Source organism: Rhinoraja longicauda, chromosome 12 (assembly GCF_053455715.1).
Source record: "Rhinoraja longicauda isolate Sanriku21f chromosome 12, sRhiLon1.1, whole genome shotgun sequence".
Taxonomy (NCBI): Eukaryota; Metazoa; Chordata; class Chondrichthyes; order Rajiformes; family Arhynchobatidae; genus Rhinoraja; species Rhinoraja longicauda.
In genome coordinates, this window is record NC_135964.1 from 53,917,323 (window position 1) to 53,940,645 (window position 23,323).

Below are 23,323 nucleotides of genomic sequence, written 5' to 3' on the forward strand. Positions count from 1 at the left end.
CTCTGAGGGGAAAGGTTGCCCCTCAGCTTCCAATTCAATCTTTCCCTTCTCAGATTAAACCCAAGCCCTCTGGTTCTTGATTCTGCTTCTCTGGGTAACAGACTCTGTGCATCCACCCCATCTATTCCCATTCAAGTGAATGAAGCTTCAGGAAGTGAAAGAGACAGTCAAGGCAATAGGTGTCGGGAATGGACAGAGCACAACCCCCCCCTCCCCCCCACCCCACCCCCCCACCCCACCCCTTCCCCACCCCACCCCCCCCCCCACCCTACCCCCACCCCCCCCTCCCCCCCACCACCCCCACCCCAAAAGGATTCGAGTTTAGAAAATCCGGAAGCTAAATCAGTGCGCTCAAGGCTAAGGAAGAGCAAAGTGCACACAGCATTGGCAGGAGTTATCGACAGGCCCCAAATGGCAGTGACACAGGAGGGCAAACTGCAGGCACAAGTAACAAGGGGAATATATTAATTATGGGGAAACGTTAATTAAATCCAGGCTGGGCAAACTGGCTGATAGTGTGGAGGACCAGTTCATGGAATATTTACAACATCAGTATGTTGAAACATCAACGCAGGAACACGGTATTTAAGATTTAACAATATTAATAATAATCTTGTAGTTTGTGGACAAGTGAAGAAAAGTGATTATAATACGATATGATTTTGTTTAAATTAAATGTGATTTTGTTCATTCCAGAACCGGGCTCTTACGTAAAGCAAAGAGGCCACCGAGACCAGGCCACCGAGACCACGCCACATACACCACGCCACATACACCACGCCACATACACCACGCCACATACACCACGCCACATACACCACGCCACATACACCACGCCACATACACCACGCCACATACACCACGCCACATACACCACGCCACATACACCACGCCACATACACCACGCCACATACACCACGCCACATACACCACGCCACCGAGACCACGCCACTGAGACCACGCCACATACACCACGCCACATACACCACGCCACATACACCACGCCACATACACCACGCCACATACACCACGCCACATACACCACGCCACCGAGACCACGCCACCGAGACCACGCCACATACACCACGCCACATACACCACGCCACATACACCAGGCCACATACACCACGCCACCGAGACCACGCCACCGAGACCACGCCACATACACCAGGCCACCGAGACCAGGCCACCGAGACCAGGCCACCGAGACCACGCCACATACACCACGCCACATACACCACGCCACTGAGACCAAGCCACCGAGACCACGCCACCGAGACCAGGCCACATACACCACGCCACATACACCACGCCACCGAGACCACGCCACATACACCAGGCCACCGAGACCAGGCCACCGAGACCAGGCCACCGAGACCACGCCACATACACCACGCCACATACACCACGCCACTGAGACCAAGCCACCGAGACCACGCCACCGAGACCAGGCCACATACACCACGCCACATACACCACGCCACCGAGACCACGCCACATACACCACGCCACATACACCACGCCACATACACCACGCCACATACACCACGCCACTGAGACCACGCCACTGAGACCACGCCACATACACCACGCCACCGAGACCACGCCACATACACCACGCCACCGAGACCACGCCACCGAGACCACGCCACATACACCACGCCACCGAGACCACGCCACATACACCACGCCACCGAGACCACGCCACCGAGACCACGCCACATACACCACGCCACCGAGACCACGCCGACCATGGATTACCCGTCCACACCAGTTCTATGTTATCCCACTTTCTCATCCACTCCCTGCACACGAGGGGCAATTTACAGTTTAGTTGAGTGTAGTTTGTTGTCATGTGTACTGAGGTACAGTGAAAAGCTTTTGGTGCAGAGGCCAATTAACCTGACAAACCCGCACGCCTTTGGGATGTGGGAGGAAACCAGAGCTGCTGGAGGAAACTCACAGAAGGGGGACGTGCAAACTCCACACAGACAGTACTCGAGGTCAGGATTGAAGCCGGTCTCTGGCCGTTACCCGCTGCACCACTCCATTTTAAACAGATTAATAGTTTCAAAATAAAAAAGGAGGATGGGACCCTTAATCCACAGAAAGGCAACAGGAAATGTGGCCGGATCGGTGGCACGGTGGCGCCGCGGTAGAGTTGCTGCCTTACAGCGCTTGTAGCGCCAGAGACCCGGGTTCCATCCCGACCACGGGCGCTGTCTGTACGGAGTTTGTACGTTCTCCCCGTGAGCCGAGATCTTCGGTTTCCTCCCACACTCCAAAGACGTACATGTTTGTAGGTTAATTGGCTGTGTTTCAGTGTAAATTGTCCCTAGTAAGTAGTAAGTAGTAAGTAAGTAGTAAAGAACTTTATTGTCATTCGGTACATTGGCGTCGTTGGCATAGTGTGTGCAGGATAGTAATAATGTGCGGGGATTGCTGGTCAGTGCGGACTCAGTGGGCCGAAGGGCCTGTTTCCGTGCTGTATCTTAAACTAAACTAAACACTGTGAACAAGCCAGTTGATCGGAGTGTTTGATCAAAAGGAAAGGTTTATAATGTTCACACTAAGAGCAGTGAGCCAGGGGATTGGACAAGCTGAGGACTCACCAGACTTCAGCAAGTCATTTGCAAGGAAAGGAAGTGTAAGAGTTTCTCAGCCTGAAGCACAAAACCAGAAAGTAAATTATTCCACAAATCTGTAAAATTGAACAGATGAACTAATGTTGAGAACTTGTACCGGCAGATATGGAAATGGTGGGGAAAGTCTGTCTTTAGTAGCTGTCTCGATGGATGACAATGTGGAAAATAATGTGTAGGGAGGAACTGCAGAAGGGTCTCGACCCGAAACGTCACCCATTCATTCTCTCCAGAGATGCTGCCTGTCCTGCTGAGTTACTCCAGCACTCTGTGAAACGTCACCTATCCATGTTCTCCACAGATGCTGCCTGACCTGCTGAGTTACTCCAGCACTCTGTGAAACGTCACCCATTCCTTCTCTCCAGAGATGCTGCCTGTCCCGCTGAGTTACTCCAGCACTTTGTGTCTATAATGTGGAGGGCAACAATTTTTAGCTGAAACCAATGGCCAGGGTTGGTGAAGTGCTGTTGTCATCCCTGTACATCATCGTGTCGTACAGCAGGGAAACAGGCCCTTCAGCCCAGCTCCTCCATGCCGACCAGGATATGCCCTAGCTAAGATCATTCTATTTAGAGTCATAGAGCAACACAGTGTGGAAACAGGCCCTTCGGCCCAACTTGCCCGCACCGGCCAACATGTCCCAGCTACACTAGTCCCACCTGCCCGCATTTGGTCCATATCCCCCCAAACCTGTCCTATCCATGTACCTGTTTAACTGCTTCTTAAATGTTGGGATAGTCCCAGCCTCAACTACCTCCTCTGGCAGCTCGTTCCATACACCCACCACCCTCTGTGTGAAAAGGTTACCCCTCAGATTTCTATTAAATCTTTTCCCCTTCACCTTAAACCTGTGTCCTCTGGTCCTCGATTCCCCTACTCTGGGCAAGAGACTCTGTGCATCTACCCGATCTATTCCTCTCATGAAATCCACAACTCTCTGGGTGAAAAAGTTCCTCTCATGATTTTGTACACCTTTACAAGATCACCCCTCATCCTCTTGTGCTCCATGGAATAGAGACCCAGCCTGCTCAACCTCTCCCTATAGCTCACACCCTCTAGTCCTGGCAACATCCTCGTAAATCTTTTCTGAACCCTTTCCAGCTTGACAACATCTTTCCTATAACACGGTGCCCAGAACTGAACTCAATACTCTAAATGTGACCTCACCAACATCTCGTACAACTGCAACATGATCTCCCAACCTCTCTATACTCAATACTCTGGCTGATGAAGGCTGATGTGCCAAAGGCCTTTTTGACCACCTGAAGCTTGTGTGACTCACCCACTTCCAGCCGAGACTCATTCTCACTGCTTCTGGCTGCTGCTTCTCTCTGACCTTCACGGGTATATTTATCCAGCATCTAGCCTGTCCAATACCCTAAGAATTTTATATCCACTACACAAACTCTCGTCTGTTTGTTCCTGAACGACAGCAAAAACGGTGCACGACAGCGCGACAATGTTTAGGCCCCAACCTCACTCACCGACGTCCCTTTGGTGCTCATGGAAGAAGTCTCAGTGAAATCGGTGTTATGTTTTTTAAGTTATTCACATTTTAAAGTTTAAATCTATCTCCTAGGGAGGGAGAGGGGAGGGAGGGGGAAACTTTTCTCTTTTAGGTCTCTTCCTCACGGCGCGGGGTGCGGCTCGGCCGCTGGACTTTACATCGCCCGGTGCGGCTTGGCCGCTGGACTTAACAGTGCCTGGTGCGGCTCGGCCGCGGGACTTTTCATCGCCCGGTGCGGCTTGGCCGCGGGACTTTACATCGCTGGTGTGGCTCGGCCGCGGGACTTAACAGTGCCCGGTGCAGCTCGGCCGCGTAGCCTAACATCGCCCGGTGCGGCTCGGCCGCGGGGCTTTTCATCGCTGGTGCGGCTCGGCCGCGTAGCCTAACATTGCCCGGTGCGGCTCGGCCGCGGGGCTTTTCATCGCTGGTGCGGCTCGGCCGCGTAGCTTAACATCACCCGGTGCAGCTCGGCCGCGGGGCTTTACATCGCTGGTGCGGCTCGGCCGCGGGACTTTTCATCGCTGGTGCGGCTCGGCCGCGGGACTTAACATCGCCCGGTGCGGCTCGACCACGGGACTTAGCTGCACAAGGCTTGGTCGCGGGGCCTTCCATCGCCCGGTTCGGCCGCGAGACGTTTCAGCGCCCGGTGCGGCTCGGCCGCGGGGACTTCCATCCCCTTGCGGGGAATGTGCGGGTCGGTCGGGGTCGAGCTGTCTGTCCGTGGGCGTGGGGAAGAGAGTGGAAGTTTTGTTGCCTCCATCAGAGTGAGGGGGTGTTTGGAGTCACTGTGATGGACGTTTGTGTTGGGGTCATGTGTCTTGTGTTCGTTTTTTGTATGACTGCTACGTAGTTTCGTTCGGTACCTTGGTACCGAATGACAAATAAAGCTCTGTTATACTGTTATACTGTTATAAATGGCCGACCCCTTATTCTTAAACTGTGGCCCCTTGTTCTGGACTCCCCCAACATTGGGAACATGTTTCCTGCCTCTAACGTGTCCAACCCCTTAATAATCTTATACGTTTCGATAAGATCCCCTCTCATCCTTCTAAATTCCAGTGTATACAAGCCTAGTCGCTCCAGTCTTTCAACATACGACAGTCCCGCCATTCCGGGAATTAACCTGGTGAACATACGCTGCACGCCCTCCATAGCAAGAATATCCTTCCTCAAATTTGGAGACCAAAACTGCATACAGTACTCCAGGTGCGGTCTCACTAGGGCCCTGTACAACTGCAGAAGGACCTCTTTCCTCCTATACTCAACTCCTCTTGTTATGAAGGCCAACATTCCATTGGCTTTCTTCACTGCCTGCTGTACCTGCATGAGGGAAGGAAGAGGGGAGGGGAGGGGGGGAGGGAGGTGGGGAGGTGGGGAGGAGAGGGTGCTGCACTAATGCAGGAGAGGTTTGGGCCCACTAACATAGTGGCACTTTATTCTGCGCCCTGGTCTTCAGACTGGCAGGCGTTCTTGTGTACGGCTTGCTTGCACACCTGTATAGAATGACTTCACTGAATAGACACACACAAATTTTTTTGCTGTATCTCACCACAGGCGACATGTGGCCTGTAACGTCACCCATTCCTTCTCTCCAGAGATGCTGCCTGTCCCGCTGAGTTACTCCAGCATTTTATAGACAATAGACAATAGGCGCAGGAGGAGGCCATTCGGCCCTTCAAGCCAGCACCGCCATTCAATGTGACCATGGCTGATCATTCTCAATCAGTACCCCGTTCCTGCCTTCTCCCCATACCCCCTGACTCCGCTATCCGTAAGAGCTCTATCTAGCTCTCTCTTGAATGTATTCAGAGAATTGGCCTCCACTGCCTTCTGAGGCAGAGAATTCCACAGATTCACAACTCTCTGACTAAAAAAGTTTTTCCTCATCTCAGTTCTAAATGGCCGACCCCTTATTCTTAAACTGTGGCCCCTGGTTCTGGACTCCCCCAACATTGGGAACATGTTTCCTGCCTCTAACGTGTCCAACCCCTTAATAATCTTATACGTTTCGATAAGATCTTGTGACTATCTTCAGTGTAAACCAGCATCTGCAGTTCCTTCCTGCACACAATAACCTATGGCCAGGCTTGAGCCCACGAGGCAAGCGAGCGACGGAGTGTGTGGCAGGAGGTTGTGTGTGAACAGACGCCCCTGTGAGATGGAGCTGCTCCTCAGGAATCTGCTGAAGGGACCCATCAACTCGCTCGTCTGCAAAATTGTTTTTAAAAATAACTTTCCGCAAAATCTTCTCGTTAAGCGCAGGCTGGCATTCTCAGCACGGGCACATCTGACGCCCAGCGCCACATTTATATTGTGAATCGCCCAACTCAGCAACTTTTTCCTTTAGTTCTATTTTCGATTCCTGGTTTTGATTCCAGGGGAGAGGGCTGCAATCTCCCGCATTGCATTAATATCAACATCAGCATCTAACGGTCTCGCCCATGGCCACTTGCCAACTGCGGGCTGCTGAGTTGTGGAAGGGTGCTGGGCCTTTGAGGAACGTGTGTGCTGGAGCTGGCACAGCAGGGGAAGGGGGGCTGGAGCTGGCAAGGCAGGGGAGGGGGGCTGGCAGGGCAGGGGAGGGGGCTGGCAGGGCAGGGGAGGGGGCTGGAGCTGACAGGGCAGGGGAGGGGGCTGGCAGGGCAGGGGAGGGGGCTGGCAGGGCAGGGGAGGGGGCTGGAGCTGACAGGGCAGGGGAGGGGGCTGGCAGGGCAGGGGAGGGGGCTGGAGCTGACAGGGCAGGGGAGGGGGCTGACAGGGCAGGGGAGGGGGCTGGAGCTGACAGGGCAGGGGAGGGGGGCTGGAGCTGGCAGGGCAGGGGAGGGGGCTGGCAGGGCAGGGGAGGGGGGCTGGAGCTGGCAGGGCAGGGGAGGGGGGCTGGAGCTGGCAGGGCAGTAAAGGGGGGCTGGAGCTGGCAGGGCAGGGGAGGGGGGCTGGAGCTGGCAGGACAGGGGAGGGGGCGGGCAGGGGAGGGGGCTGGCACGGCAGGGGAGGGGGGCTGGAGCTGGCAGGACAGGGGAGGGGGCTGGCACGGCAGGGGAGGGGGGCTGGAGCTGGCAGGGCAGGGGAGGGGGGGCTGGAGCTGGCAGGGCAGGGGAGGGGGCTGGCAGGGCAGGGGAGGGGGGCTCAGTGGTGTCCTTAAAACGAGAGCTGAATCAACTCTGCAAGTGGAGCAAACTGTGGGTCTGCAGGCAAGAGCAGGGCATGGGGACAACTTAGAGTTGACACTGTCTTGTATTAGCTGGGACATCCCATATTTTGGGCTAAATTGGTTTGGCCTGTACGGGACCGCCCTTGTCCCGTAGTAGGCCCGGGGAGCGCTGTAGGCCCGGACACTGTAGGCCCGGACACTGTAGGCCCAGACACTGTAGGCCCAGACACTGTAGGCCCAGACACTGTGGGCCCAGACACTGTAGGCCCAGACACTGTAGGCCCAGACACTGTGGGCCCAGACACTGTAGGCCCAGACACTGTAGGCCCGGACACTGTAGGCCCAGACAGTGTAGGCCCGGACAGTGTAGGCCCGGACACTGTAGGCCCGGACACTGTAGGCCCGGAGGCAGCAACCCGCCTCCCGGCCCAGGCGGCCGCCATTGGTGGAGCGGGAGCACGTGGCCGCTGGCTGGGTGAGGCCACGTGGGGCGCGGGGCGGTGACGTTGCCTCATATTTGGGAGTGAGATAGTTGGCAACCCTAGTGGTGGCTGAAGGGTGACCTTACAGATTTGTACACAATCATGAGGGGAATCGAGGGGGTAAATGCTCAGAATCTGTTTCCGGAGGCAGGGGAATCAAGATCCAGAGGACATGGGCTTAAGGTGAGAGGGGAATGATTTAACAGGAACACGAGGGGCACATTTTTCACACTGAGGGGGTGGGAGTAGGGAACGAGCTGCCAGAGGAGGCCGTTGGTGCAGGGGCTACAACCACATTTAAAATGACAGGTACAATGGCAGGAAAGGTTTACGATACGATAGAACTTTATTTAACCCAGGAGGGAAATTGATCTGCCGTCTGAGATGCTGGGGGACATGTCAGGATGCATCGTCACTGTTGCTGTCACTCCCTCAGTGGTCTGAGATGCTGGGGGACATGCATCGTCACTGTTGCTGTCACTCCCTCAGTGGTCTGAGATGCTGGGGGACATGTCAGGATGCATCGTCACTGTTGCTGTCACTCCCTCAGTGGTCTGAGATGCTGGGGGACATGCATCGTCACTGTTGCTGTCACTCCCTCAGTGTTACTGAGTGAAAGACGGATGAATGGCGGCAGAGCTGGAGCTCTGACAGGGGGGATGTGAACAGCTGTGGGTGATGGAGGCAGACTCAGCAGGGGTGGGGAGCTGTGTTGTGTGGAGCTCCAATGTACTCCGTGGGTCAAGAGGGCAACAGTAAGACCACGGCTCTCCGCCGTGACTGACCTCGTGTTTTTTGATAGGTTTTGATAGTTTCCACTCTCGGAGATTCTGACAGCTTTGACACCTGGCTCAGCGGGTGGCCGGCTTCAGTACATGCGATGTTTCCCACTGTGTCTGTCCGTGTCTCCAGCTCTAAGCCACTCACACCAGGCAGCGTTACAGTCCCTGGTAAACACTAGGCCGTGTTCACTTGCGGCTGGAAGGGATTAAAAGTACCATTAGCAAATTTGCAGATGATACAAAGCTGGGTGGCAGTGTGAACTGTGAGGAAGATGCTATGAGGTTGCAGGGTGACCTGGACAGGTTGTGTGAGTGGGCGGATGCATGGCAGATGCAGTTTAATGTGGATAAGTGTGAGGTTATCCACATTGGTGGTAAGAATAGGAAGTCAGACTGCCACCCAGCCGGAAGCATAGACGAGGCGAACAGTCTTAAACTCCGCCACAAGTAGAAGTTTGAGGCGAGGCTGTTTGATGTATTTTGATTTTGAGTGGAAAACAACAACACGTTGGTGACAGACAGGGAATGTGAAGGCTGAGAATTAATTAGAGTGTGCACAATGCCATAAATCCCTTGTAAATTCTGACATCACACACTGGGTGCAACGAAGCGCAGACTGAGTGTGCCGTGTGATCTCCAATCCACACAGGTAAACGTGGCAATAATGACACGCACTCAATTCACATCACGCTGCCACTTCAATGCAAGAGTTTGGTGCCACACTGATAATTGGCAGAGTTTGTTACCTGCTCGGCAGTGAGTGGCAGCTTGGCGGAATATTCAGGAATGTTTTGAGACGCATTAAGCATTTTCCGGAGGCGCTGAGGCCAAGCGACGGAAGGCACAACCACCAACCGGCCGCTGATTCCACAGAGGAGAGGAGCTGGTATTAATTAGTTCCCTCCCTGAGTCATTTCATCAGCAATATTTTCCACTCGGGCACAACTGTCAAAAAGATGCTTCTCCAGTCAACAGGAAATGGAGGAGGTAGATGAATGCGAAACCAAAGCAATCTTTCCCGACAATTCTTTCCATATTCCCGTCCGCCCACTCCCCTCAAACCCACTCACCCACCTTGTCCCAGAGTCTCCACCAGCACCTTCTGTCCCCTGAGCTCACCTGCTCTCCCATATTCAACGCCAGGTATACATAGGGGTGCCACACATAAATACAATCGAGTCAAACTCAGGTACAAAGCTGGAGCAAAGGGGAAGATACAGAGTGCGGAGGGAGTATAGTTCTCAGCATTGTTTTACATCTCAGCAATCTCCATCTTAATGAAGAGCTCTATCATGTTGTGGTGACCTTCCCCAGGGTACCCTGCAAACAAGACTGTTAATGAATCCTTTCTCATTACACCACATCCATCCACTCTAGCATGGCCTGCTCGCTAGTTGGTTCATCATGAACACACTCCAGGAGTTGCTCCTTTACAGAAGTACTGCTAATCTGCCCGTCTCTCTCTCTCCCCGATTGTTTGGTCACGGGACTGATGGCCACAAATCTCCACAGAATGGAGAAAGTGTAAAGCTCGCTGATGTACAAGAGACCCGACTTTGTAACGAGGACACTGGGTACAGACGCCGGCAATTCAATTAAGCCTTTTCAAAATGGTGGTGAGCCCTCAGCTTGAGGTAGTTACGGTAGCTGGGATACTGTATGTAGGTAGGGTCACCAACTGTCCCGTATTAGTCGGGACATCCCGTATTTTGGGCTAAAGTGGTTTGTCCCGTACGGGACCGTCCTTGTCCCGTATTAGGCCCAGACGGTGCTGTAGGCCTGGACACTGTAGACCTGGACACTGTAGGCCCGGTCAGTGTAGGCCTGGACACTGTAGGCCTGGACACTGTAGGGCCAGACACTGTAGGCCTGGACACTGTAGGCCCAGTCAGTGTAGGCCTGGACACTGTAGGCCTGCACACTGTAGGCCCAGTCAGTGTAGGCCTGGACACTGTAGGCCTGGACACTGTAGGCCCGGTCAGTGTAGGCCTGGACACTGTAGGCCTGGACACTGTAGGCCTGGACACTGCAGGCCCAGACACTGTAGGCCTGGACACTGTAGGCCCGGTCAGTGTAGGCCTGGACACTAGGCCTGGACACTGTAGGCTCGGTCAGTGTAGGCCTGGACACTGTAGGCCTGGACACTGTAGGCCTGGACACTGTAGGGCCAGACACTGTAGGCCTGGACACTGTAGGCCCAGTCAGTGTAGGCCTGGACACTGTAGGCCTGGACACTGTAGGCCCAGTCAGTGTAGGCCTGGACACTGTAGGCCTGGACACTGTAGGCCCGGTCAGTGTAGGCCCGGACACTGCAGCCCGGGGGCCGCTGTAGTCCCAGACAGTGTAGGCCCGGGCGCCGCCTAACGGAGGTTGCGTAGCAACCCGTCTCCCGGCCCGGGCGGCCGCAATTGTTGGAGCGGGAGCACGTGGCCGATGGCTGGGTGAGGTCACGTGGGACGCGGGGCGGTGACGTCACCGTTGTCCCTTATTTGGGAGTGAGGAAGTTGGCAACCCTAACTGTAGATAGATGTGAGACTGGGGATGCTGAGGGAATGTGACTCAGGAGATGGAGGGACATGTTACATTTTGTGAGAGTGAGTTCCGCAGATGGGGCAGTGGCAGGAGATATTTACACATGCTCTACGTCTATATTGAGTGGTGCAGCAGTGGAGTTGCTGCCTTACACAGCTAGAGACCCAGGTTCGATCCTGACTACCGCCTGTCTGGAGTTTGCACATTCTCCGTGACCGCGTGGGTTTTCTCCGGGCGCTCCGGTTTCCTCCCACATTTCAAAGACGTGCGGGGTTGTAGGTTGATTGACTTCTGTAAACTGTCCCCAGTGTGTAGGATAGGACTAATGTACGGGGTGATCGCGGGCCGGTGTGGACTCGGCCGGCCGAAGGACCCGTTTCCACGCTGAATCTCTAAACAAAAGTAAACGGATTTCACTGGAAGGAGTCAGAAGAAGCTCGGCCCCGGCAGGGCTGGGCAAGGCCTGGAATGTGCAGAAGGCAGGAGGCCGATGCCAGGAGGCATCAAGAGGCAGCATAAGGTGCAGTTGAGGGCGGCTGATGGACACGGCGATGCAAAGATGAAGCAGGGTGTTGGACAATTCAGACATCTTGATCAAAGGGCTAGGGCAGGCATAATGGGCAGAATGGCCTTCACTCACTCACTGGGTTTCCTGATTGATGTTACGGGCGTAGATTGTGCAGCTTGGAGAACGTCAGCGGCGCTGGCAGGATGCGACGGCAGGGGAGGAGCGCGCAAAATGTGCAGCACGCAACTGCAGACGCTGGCTTACTCAGACGATAGGCACAGAGTGGTGGAGTAACTCAGCGGGTCAGGCAGCATCTGTGGAGAGAAGGAATGGACGACGTTTTGGGTTGAGATGCATTTTTAGACCCCGATCCGAAATGTCACCTATCCATGTTCTCCACAGATGCTGCCTGACCCGCTGAGTTACTCTGGTTTTGGGTCGAGACCCTTCTTCAGTGACGAGCAATGTTGGGATAAATGGAAGGGTGTAGTCATAAGGTCATAGGTGATAGGAGCAGAATTAGGCCATTCAGCCCATCAAGTCAACTCTGCCATTCAATCATGGCTGTTCTATCTCTCCCTCCTAACCCCATTCTCCTGCCTTCTCCCCATAACCCCTGACACCCGCACTAATCTCCATCTATCTTTGCCAGAGATTAAAAATACCCACTGACTTGTGGCCTCCACAGCCGTCTGTGGCAAAAAAAATCCCTCAGATTCACCAGCCTCTGACTAACGAAATTCCTCCTCATCTTCCTAAAGGAACGTCCTTTAATTCTGAGGCTGTGCCCTCTGGTCCTAGACTCTCCCACCAGTGGAAACATCCACTCTATCCAGGCCGCTCACTATCTGTGTAGATGAGAACAGAGACAGAGAGCTGAGTTGTAGTCTGGCCAAAGAAGGATCTCTCCCAATTATCACCGTGCTGGGATGTGGATGAGTGGGGGGGGGGGGTGAGGATCATCCAACAGGAAGGCTGCTCGCTGGGAACGTTAGATGAGGAGACACTGGGAAAGAAGGCGACTGAAGGTGGACAACCAAGATGGCGGGGGGGGGGGGGGGAGGGGGGACTGTGGAAGAAACGCAGGATAAGGATGAAAACAAAATGAAGGGATTGCAAAGTAAAGTTTGTGTGTATTAGTGTTGCAGAAAAATGAAACAGAATTAGGGGATGAGATTCATTAATTAAACTGTAATATTAAAAATAATTGCAGTGTCGAAGCTGTATTAATTTGAAACTGTCATAGCAACAGGGACAGAGAGCTGGTGGGGAGGGGGGAGGTTGTACTAATTAGGAACAATATGATGCTGTTCCAACAGAGGAGTTTATGTGGAGCGGCAGTCCCTGAAGAATTACAAGTAATCTGAACAAAACCTGGGAAATATATCAGTGGCTGTCGGAGAAGAACAGGAGTAGGCCATTCAGCCCCTCGAGAGAGTTCTGTCATTCTAATAGATTACAGCTGATCTGAAAGTTAAACCCATTTACCAGTGTTTTCTTCCAGTCCCTTGTGGCCTGTTACCAAAACCCAGGATTGCTAATTTAATTGCATCTGCCTACACAGCAATATTCCCACCAGCTTTCATGTGAAAAAAAAACAATGGGAATGGAAACTAGGTGTGATAATGAATCATGTCACATCATCTGCTGGAACACAGAGGCTTTTAATGATCCAAAATTAAACCGAGATGCTGAAAATATTTGTGGTGAGAAAGGGTCGCCCCGGTTAGTTGCATCACTGGTCAAGGTGGGATGTTCCAAGCAGGATGGCCAATGTGGCCAAACTAGCCGTGCCTGTCCACCACTGCTGTCCCCTGGACTCCAGGGTCGACATTACAGGCAGAGATAGATAGATTCTTGATTAGTGTGGGTGTCAGGGGTTACGGGGAGAAGGCAGAAGAATGGGGTTAGGGGGGGAGAGATAGATCAGCCATGGTTGAATGGCAGAGTAGACTTGAGGGGCCGAATGGCCTAAATCTGCTCCTATCGCTTACGAAATGATGAACTTATGACATGGCAAATACCAGAGGGCACAGCTTTAAGGAGAGGGAGGCAGAGTTTAAAGGAGATGTGGGGGGCAAGTGTTTTACACAGAGGGTGGTGGGGGCCTGGAACGAGCTGCCAGGGGTGGGGGTGGGGGCAGATACGATAGTGGTGTTTGAGGCTGTTGGACAGAGACATGGACACGCAGGGAACGGAGGGACACGGATCACGTGCGGGCAGAGGGGGTTAGTTTAACTTGGGGTTGTGTTCGGCACGGACATTGTGGGCCGAAGGGCCTGTTCCTGTGCTGTGCTGTTCTCTGTTGTCTGCACTGCAGATAGAGAGGGATTCAGGCTCAAGGGACTCAAGACTGTTTGATATGAAAGTGAAGACTGACGGGGAGAATTTAGGATAGGTATAAAAGGGAAGATTAAAAAGCCTAAGAGGAAACATATAAAGAAGTGGTGAAACTATAAAGAGCCTCCCAGAGGCACATTAGTGCTGGCGATTAGAGGATGGAGTGGCAGCACTGCTACTGCAAGATAACATGCGGGGACTGTCACTGAAGTAAGTGCTCTTCATCAGGAGGGTGGATACTGAACTCACGGAGCCAAGGGGGCTGAGGAGAGGGCAGCTGTTTGGGGCGAACCCAGGTTTGCCAGCCCAGGACACAAACGGCAGGCAGCACAACGCACAGTAATGAGAATGCCTGCGTTTCATTGCAGGAGCTGGTGGCTCAGGTTTGTGGCTTTGAACGTGTGGGGTCGTGGGTGTTGATCGTGCCGTGTGATGGAGGCCGCGCCGGGCCGCGCCTCGCCCCAGCCGATGGAAACAGTCGGCTTCTCTCAGAGGCAGGAGGTGTTCCACTAATCCCACAGCGTCCTTCAACAAAATAGATGGAAGGAATGGATGTGGTGTCTGCAAAAATATGACTGAAAGATTCTTAAATGCAATAAGATGCCAAGGGAGGATCATGGGAAGCCGGCAAGGCGGGGGACGGGGGGGACACACAGACAACGTGGCCCCATAGGGAGGAGGGGAGGTGAGGGTGAGAGAGCAGGGACCCCTCACAGTGGCCATGGTTCGTTTCTAGTCGACACTCGTGTGAACCTTTATCTGTATAGATTCAATGATTGAAGTCCTCTGTGACAGGTTTTAAGATAGAGTCGCAGTCATAGAGTGATACAATGTGGAAACAGGCCCTTCGGCCCAACTCGCCCACACCGGCCAACATTGTCCCAGCTACACTAGTCCCACCTGCCTGCGCTTGGTCCTATCCATGTACCTGTCCAACTGTTTCTTAAACGATGGGATAGTCCCAACCTCAACTACCTCCTCTGGCAGCTCGTCCCATACACCCACCACCCTCTGTGTGAACCCTTCGGATTACTATTAAATCTTTTCCCCTTCATCTCGAACCCATGTCCTCTGGTCCTCGATTCCCCTACTCTGGGCAAGAGACTCTGTGCATCTACCCGATCTATTCCTCTCATGATTTTGTACACCTCTATAAGATCTCTCCTCATCCTCTTGCGCTCCATGGAATAGAGACCCAGCCTGCTCAACCTCTCCCTGGCAACATCCTCGTAAATCTTCTCTGAACCCTTTCAAGCTTGACAATATCTTTCCTATAACATGGTGCCCAGAACTGAACACAATATTCTAAATGCCGTCTCACCAACGTCTTATACAACTGCAACATGACCTCCCAACTTCTCTACTCAATACTGATGAAGTACTGATGACTGATGAAGGCCAATGTACCAAAAGCCTTTGTGATCACCTTATCTACCTGCGACTCGACCTTTAAGGAACCATGCACCTGCACTCCTAGATCTTTCTGCTCTACAACACTACCCAGAGGCCCACCATTTACTGTGCAGGTCCTGCCCTTGTTCGACATCCCAAAATGCAACACCTCACACTTCTCTGTATTAAATTCCATCAACCATTCCTCCGCCCACCTGGCCAATCGATCCAGATCCTGCTGCAATCGTTCACAACCACCTTCACTAACTGCAAAACCACTCACTTTGATATCATCGACAAACTTGCTAATAATAATAATAATAATAATAATAATATTCATTTATTGTCATTGCAACGAGTACAACGAAATTAAAAAATAGCCAATCCTGACGGTGCGTACAAACATATATGCAATAAATGCAAAAACAAATAAATACATAAATACAATTAAATACAATTATGTTAAGTACAAAGATTTTTTAGTGTTGCCTAGTGCAAAGGTAGTGTTCAGTTCTCGTATGGCCCTGGGGTAAAAACTGTTCTTAAGTCTGTTTGTTCGGGATTTTATCGACCTGAAACGTCGACCAGAGGGCAGATGAACAAACAGACGGTGGCCGGGGTGGGATGGATCTTTTATTATTTTGCCTGCTCTACTGAGGCAGCGTAGGCTGAACAGGTGCTCCAGGGAGGGCAGTGAGCAGCCGATGATTTTCTGGGCCGTCGTGATGACCCTCTGAAGGGCCTTCCTGTCCTTTTCTGAGCAGCTGTATGTTCTCATCCACATCATTGATGTCGATGACAAACAGTAACGGGCCCAGCACCGAACCCTGAGGCACACCACTAGTCACAGTCACCTCCAGTCTGAGAAGCAACCTTCCCCCATCACCCTCTGCTTCCTTCCATGGAGCCAATGTTCTATCCATTCAGCTATCTCTCCTTGGATCCCATGCGATCTAACCTTCCAGAGCAGCCTACCATGCAGAACCTTGTTGAACGCCTTACTGAAGTCTATGTACACAACATCTACAGCTCTGCCCTCATCAACCTTTTTGCTCGCGTCTTCAAAAATAACAAGATCTTTATAACGAGAGCGCTGCATTCTCCTGTTGCTAATGAAGTGCAATGTTGAAACATAGACAATAATGTGTGTGGGGCAGGTCACGTCTGACAAAGCTGACAGCCGTTTGAGGAGGTGTCAGTGACTGGCTGTGGTAGGATAGTGCGTGTGGGGTCTGTGGATTTTGGGAAGGCAAGGGTCAACACCATGGTGGCATACCAGGGTTCGTGGGCATGTGGGGAATGGAGATTAAATCATGTTCCATACTGACAGTGTGGTCTGTTCCTGTGCTGTACCATATTCTAGAAACGTAGAATGGTAGCAGTACAGAGAAAGGCCATTCAGCCCGTCAAATATATGCCAGCTAGCCATTGGTCATACAGCCCTGGCCATATATCCACATCCATGGCCTTTCTCCAGAGCTCTGCGGTATTCATAAGATCGTAAGATCATAAGTGATCGGAGCAGAATTAGGCCGTTCGGCCCATCGACTCCATTCAACCATGGCTGATCTCTGCCACCTAACCCCATTTTCCAGCCTTCTCCCCATAACCCTTGACACCCGTTCTAATCAAGAATTTGTCTATCTGTGCCTTAAAAATATCCACTGGCTTGGCCTCGACAGCCCTCTGTGGCAATGAGTTCCACAGATTCACCACCCTCTGACTAAAGAAGTTCCTCCTCACCTCCTTTCTAAAAGAGTGCCCTTTAATTCTGAGGCTGTGCCCTCTGGTCCTAAACTCTCCCACCAGTAGAAACATCCTCTCCACATCCACTCTATCCAGGCCTTTCACTATTCTGTACGTTTCAATGAGGTCCCCCCTCAACCTTCTAAACTCCAGTGAGTACAGGCCCAGCGCTGGTTCACAAGGCAGAAGTGGATCAGACGTACAGCATATTCACACAGAGATACTCATGAGAAACACAACATGAAACATTAACAACTCTAAATTAAAAATGCACCACACATTATTCAAGACATTATTCTGCCAGAGAACTTAGAAAGGAATTATGTCTGATCAGGATCGCACGTAGCACATCCATTAAAAAAACAATTAGAGAACCACAGTCATCTACAACTTGGATCCTGTACAACAGATTAGTTCTAATGTGAAGAAAGCAATTTCTTAGTTGCCTCGTAAAATAAACAGATTATCATCATGATCACACTGCCCTTCAGTAGTACTTCATTGAGCGCAACGTGGTTAGGGGTTGCCAACTATCTCACTCCCAAATACGGGACAAAGGGTGACGTCACCGCCCCGCGCCCCACGTGACCTGCCTCACCCAGCCAGCGGCCACGTGCTCCCGCTCCACCAATGGCAGCCGCCATTGGTGGAGCGGGAGCACGTGGCCGCTGGGTGGGTGAGGCCACGTGGGGCACGGGGCGGTGACGTCACCTTGTCCCTTATTTGGGAGCGAAGAAGTTGGCAACCCTACTAATACGGGACAAGGACGGTCCCGTACGGGACAAACCAATTTAGCCCAAAATACGGTATGTCCCGGCTAATACAGGACAGCTGGCGACCTTATTGGGATGTCTTGTGGCTGTGCAAGGAGCTGGCTCAGTTCATAGTCTGAGAGACTGGGGCGACTAGGCTTGTATACACTGGAATTTAGAAGGATGAGAGGGGATCTTATCGAAACGTATAAGATTATTAAGGGGTTGGACACGTTAGAGGCAGGAAACATGTTCCCAATGTTGGGGGAGTCCAGAACCAGGGGCCAGAGTTTAAGAATAAGGGGTAGGCCATTTAGAAGTGAGATGAGGCAAAACATTTTCACTCAGAGTTGTGAATCTGTGGAATTGTCTGCCTCAGAAGGCAGTGGAGGCCAATTCTCTGAATGCATTCAAGAGAGAGCTAGATAGAGCTCTTAAGGATAGCGGAGTCAGGGGGTATGGGGAGAAGGCAGGAACGGGGTACTGATTGAGAATGATCAGCCATGATCACATTGAATGGCGGTGCTGGCTCGAAGGGCCGAATGGCCTCCTCCTGCACCTGTTGTCTATTGTCTATAGCCATGGGGGCCACAAGACAAGTGGGGAGAGGCTGTTCTCCCGACTGGAAAGGTGGGCTGGAAGGTGACTAATTTATCGCAACAAAATCTGCAGGAGTTGGTAATAATGACACCAAGGATAAGCTTTCTGATCAAACGTCCTCAACATGGCAAATGGTGGATCAGTTCACTTTGCAGGGCATTGGCTGGCTGGGTAAAGCCTGGGCCTGGTATTCCCAGCCCTTGGAGCAAAGCCAAGCTCGAAAGCACTTTCACCGACGGGAAAGGTACTGAGATAAGGACAGGACGACGTTACTATGGGAACAAGGAGAAGAGTTTTAATCTAAAACCAGAGCGTTAATAGTTTGGGGATTTGGAAGGGGGTGGTGGGAGGTGTTGGGATGGTGAATGAACAGCTCCCATCTGGAGCTGACCCATAGTTTACAGACACGTTTACACACCACGCCTGCCTCTGGATTTGTCAACTCACTTATCGACCCGGAGAACCGTTGTTCCACATCCTCACACTGGAGCCCACACACAGTGCATCTGTCCACCCTCACACACACACCCACACACAGTGTGTCCACCCACCCTCACACTGGAGCCCACACACAGTGTGTCCACCCACCCTCACACACACACCCACACACAGTGCATCTGTCCACCCTCACACACACACCCACACACAGTGTGTCCACCCACCCTCACACTGGAGCCCACACACAGTGTGTCTGTCCACCCACCCTCACACACACACCCACACACAGTGTGTCCACCCACCCTCACACACACACCCACACACAGTGCATCTGTCCACCCTCACACACACACCCACACACAGTGTGTCCACCCACCCTCACACTGGAGCCCACACACAGTGTGTCTGTCCACCCACCCTCACACACACACCCACACACAGTGTGTCCACCCACCCTCACACACACACCCACACACAGTGCATCTGTCCACCCTCACACACACACCCACACACAGTGCGTCTGCCCACCCTCACACACGAACCCACACACAGTGTGTCCACCCTCCCTCACACACACCCACACACAGTGCGTCTGTCCTCACACACACACACCTACACACAGTGCATCCACCCACCCTCACACTGGAGCCCAAACACAGTGTGTCCACCCACCCTCACACACACACCCACACACAGTGCGTCCACCCACCCTCACACACACACCCACACACAGTGCGTCCACCCACCCTCACACACACACCCACACACAGTGCGTCCACCCACCCTCACACACACACCCACACACAGTGTGTCCACCCACCCTCACACACACACCCACACACAGTGCGTCCACCCACCCTCACACTAGAGCCCACACACAGTGCATCCACCCACCCTCACACACACACCCACACACAGTGTGTCCACCCACCCTCACACACACACCCACACACAGTGCATCTGTCCATGGCCATTAAAACATGATGCCGTTAATCCCGTCTGCCTGCAATGTGATCTACATCCCTCCACTCCCTACATGCCCATGGTCTGTCTAAATCCCTCTGAGACGCCATGTACAATTATGTGTAACTGAGGTATAATTTGTCTCTGTACCTGTGATATTGCTGCCGCAAGCAAGATTCTCATTGCAGCCAAGAACTGCAGATGCCGGTTTAAACTGAAATGCTGGAGGATCACTTTGTGTTTCTGGATCTCCGGAGGAAAGGAATAGGTGACGTTTCCGGTCGAGAAAGGGTCTCGACCTGAAACGTCACCCATTCCTTCTCTCCTGAGATGCTGCCTGACCCGCTGAGTTACTCCAGCATTTTGTACCTGCACTCATTGAGCTGTACCTCACTATTCCTGCGCATCTGAAAATAAGCTCCACTTGGTCAACGGAAACATTTCTACCTACCCTCTCATCTATATACTAAAACACTTGTCTGTTTGTTTGTTTGTTCCTGAACTACAGCCAAAACAGTACATGACAGCGCGACAATGTTTAGACCCACCTCACTCACCGTCGTCCCTTTGGTGCTAATGGAAGAAGTCTCAGTGAAATCAGTGTTATAGTTCTAAAGTTATTCACATTTTAAAGTTTAAATCTATCTCCTAGGGAGGGAAGGGGGGCAGGGGGGGGATAAGGGGGGTTGAGGGGTATGGAGTGGGGGGGAGGGGAAGTGGGGGAGGGGGGGAGGGAGGGAGGGAGGGAGGGAGAGAGAGAGAGAGAGAGAGAGAGAGAGAGAGAGAGAGAGAGAGAGAGAGAGAGAGAGAGAGAGAGAGAGAGAGAGAGAGAGAGAGAGAGAGAGAGAGAGAGAGAGAGAGAGAGAGAGAGAGAGAGAGAGAGAGAGAGAGAGAGAGAGAGAGAGAGAGAGAGAGAGAGAGAGAGAGAGAGAGAGAGAGAGAGAGAGAGAGAGAGAGAGAGAGAGAGAGAGAGAGGGTGCTGCACCAATGCAGGAGAGGTTTGGGCCCATCGGGTCCACTTGGTCTAGTAATTGTCTACATCTACTCCTTGGAAACCCTTCTAACTGCGAAGCTCTAGTCCGGCCAACGTCCTGGAGAATCTGCTCTGTTTGCAACACTCCAAGCGCAGTCTCACCCAGGTTTCACCAAGTTATATTTTTACAAGAACAGGCCAAGGCATAGTTGTGAGATCCGTCTGCAAAAGGAGGAGATTAATGTGCACATTTGGGTGACACGACATTCAGATGATCAGTGGTCCTGAGTAGTGCAATGTTGAGCCCACCCTCCCATTGATCTGTGGGGCCCACCACTCAGTGTGTTCATCACAGGTTTGACAGCTTGTCATAGGCGTGGAGGTGTGGACAGGCACACTGTCTCTTGTTCACTAACAGGAGGAATTACCAGCAGGCCGCACTGACTCACACGTGTCCCATTTAATGGTTTGCAGTGACAATTACAGAACCCATCAAACTCAAAAGTTCTACTTTTAAAAAAATTCAGGAGAAAGAAACCTAAGGAATCAGCCAATCTGCTGACACTGCAAAAGATGACAGCAATGTTTTAAAACAGGTACCACTTACTGCAGCTCAACAGCCCAATATAAAACCTCTGCATTTTTCTACAACACTGGGCCACGATTAAGTTTGCTCATTAACATGTAAGTGCTGACGTTTGCCAGCCCTGCTACCACACTCACTCACACATCTCCCCGAACTCCGGCTCCACACCAAGAACCCTTTCCTGCCTCCACTGCCGCCAATCCCACTGTTGTGGAGACCTGCATCACCCTCGGGACCACACAGCCTGGCCCATCATGGGCACTACCCTCCCCACCATCGAGGGCATCAGCACTGGGCGCTGCCTCAAGAAGGTGGCATCTGCCACCAAGGATGCCCACCATCCCGGCCGGCCCTCGTCTGCACCGGGCAGGGGGTGCAGAAGCCTCAGGTCCCACACCACCAGGTTCAGGAACACCTACCTTCCTGCAGTCTGCAGGCTCTGACCCGACCCCCACAACCCTGATCCCACCTCAGCCACAGACCCCTACAGACCACCTCTTGCACTAACATGGACTTGGGCTTTTATAAAAATTATGTTTTTGCACTAATGTCTATTTTTTGCAGTCTTCTAAAATTAAATGTGTAATTTATGCATACATTACGTATAATTTATTGCTGTGTGTTGACTGAGTCACTGTGCAGAAACATTTACATTGTACTCACACCTCACTGTACTTGTGCATATGACCATAAACCTGAAACACAATCACACACACACATGTGCAAACACTCACACACACACACACACGTGCAAACACTCACACACACACGTGCAAACACTCACACACGCACGTGCAAACACTCACACACACACACACGTGCAAACACACACACTCACACATGCAATGTCTCTCACACTCATACTCACACATGTGCAAACACTCACACTCACACACTCACACATGCAAAGTCTCTCACACTCATACACACACATGTGCAAACACTCACACTCACTCACACATGCAAAGTCTCTCACACTCATACACACACATGTGCAAACACTCACACACTCACACATGTGCACTCTCACACTCACACACACACATGTACAAACACTCACACTCACATGTGCAAACTCTCACACTCACACACACACATGTGCAAACACTCACACTCACACATGTGCACTCTCACACTCACACATGTGCACTCTCACACACACACATGTGCGAACACTCACACTCATACACACATACATGTGCAAACACTCATATACACACATGTGCACTCTCACACTCACACACACACACGTGCAAAAACACACACTCACACATGCAAACACTCTCACACTCATACACATACACAGGTGCAAACACTCTCACACTTACACATACGCACACAAAGTGCAAACACTCTCACACTCATACACACACACACACACACACACACACACGCACACACACACACACACACACACTTCTCCCCGCACACACAAGCACCCCCACCCATATTTTTGAATCATAGAAAACATAGACATAGAAAATAGGTGCAGGAGGAGGCCATTCGAGCCAGCACCGCCATTCAATGTGATCATGGCTGATCATCCAAAATCAGTACCCCGTTCCTGCTTTCTCCCCTTGATTCTTAGACCGAAGAGCTAAATCTAACTCTCTCTTAAGCACATCTTGCAAGGTACCTGGGGTTGGTGTTACTGCGGTTGTGATCAGTGTGAGCCGGGGCTCAGGTCTATTGTCGACACATTGCCTGTGAGATCAAACCCAGCCGTGGAGACACCAGCACCAGACGTTGTGGGACGGCTGGTAAATAAATGCCCTGCACCCTGTGTTCTGGTGTGTGAGGTGGAGCCGTGTGTAGTGTGGCACCAGCACCCTGTGTTCTGGTGTGTGAGGTGGAGCCGTGTGTAGTGTGGCACCAGCACCCTGTGTTCTGGTGTGTGAGGTGGAGCCGTGTGTAGTGTGGCACCAGCAC